We start from the raw sequence: 1,117 nt of genomic DNA, 5'->3' as shown, positions 1-1,117 counted from the left end.
TTCTTTTCTACCGGTTCTTCCTTTTGGTATAGTACCCTCTCCTTCTGCTTGTATTTCTCCTCCTTTGCCTTCTTATACTCCTCGTATGGTAGCCAATCCTTCTTAGGTTTCCGCCAATTTTCATCATATCGATCACCACTTGAATAAAAGACGTGAGCTTTCTTATTTCCATTCTCATCTAAAGCACAATCCTTTGTGAGATGGGGCCCTCTACAATTTTCGCATCCTACCCTAATAGCATGGATTACTTGATCTATTTTTGTCATTCTTCGATCTAGACTATCAAGCTTAGCTATCACCGCCGCCATGCTATCATTTGCCGCGTTCACTACCCCACGACTTACTTCGTTTCTCGGATTATGGTATTCTCTAGAGTGCTTAGAGAATTCTTCAATTAATTCTTTAATTAACGGGGGCGCCTTCTTTGTGAGCGGGCCTTGAGAATCAAGCAATTGCCTTGTGGTGACATTGACTCCATCATAGAAAATGGAGACCTCTTGTTGGCTATTAAGGTCATGGTGTGGGCAATTTCTAAGTAGGCTCTTGTATCTTTCCCAAGCTTCATAAAGAGATTCTCCGGGTTGTTGCTCGAAGTTGGCAATGGCTTTCTTTAGCTTGGCTATCTTGGAGGGCGGGCAGAAATGGTCTATGAATTCTTCTTTCATCTTGGCCCATGTGGTGACCGATCCGGGAGGAAGTGACTTTAACCAATCTTTTGCAGCTCCTTTAAATGTGACAGGAAGCATGCGAAGAAGCTGGGTCTCGCGTGGAACATTCGGGACGTTGAAGTAATCGGCCACATCATTCACTTCGTCCAAGTGCTTGTAAGCGTCTTCGTGATCCTTCCCGTAAAAAGGAATCTCCTTGAGTTGGGCGAGAATATGGCCTTTTAGTTCGAATGTAGCGGTTGCGGGAATTGCGGGTTGCACAAGCCCCGGCCTGGTGTCATCACGTATCCTTTTTTTCCATTCCCCCATGGGGACTTCATCAATGTTAGCCATTGTGATAGCTAACTCTTCTTCGGAATCGGTTTCGTGCTCGTAAGTATGCTCTTCTTCTTCCTCGGTCTCGTACTCGGTATCTTCTTGAATTGGTTCTTCAATTGTCAACGAGGCAC

At 44.9% G+C, this 1,117-nt stretch overlaps 1 non-coding gene across 1 annotated transcript; it reads left to right on the top strand.

Annotated features, from left to right (window-relative positions):
* Window positions 1–510: 510 nt before the first annotated feature.
* Window positions 511–617, top strand: LOC111884681 (small nucleolar RNA R71). Its single transcript, XR_002847858.1, has one exon. It is a non-coding gene; the product is annotated as a small nucleolar RNA R71 (small nucleolar RNA).
* Window positions 618–1,117: the final 500 nt, after the last annotated feature.

The sequence above is a fragment of the Lactuca sativa genome, chromosome 7 (genome assembly GCF_002870075.4).
Source record: "Lactuca sativa cultivar Salinas chromosome 7, Lsat_Salinas_v11, whole genome shotgun sequence".
NCBI lineage: Eukaryota > Viridiplantae > Streptophyta > Magnoliopsida > Asterales > Asteraceae > Lactuca > Lactuca sativa.
The sequence above is the reverse complement of the archived record's forward strand: the minus strand, read 5'-3'. Positions and strand labels throughout refer to the sequence as shown.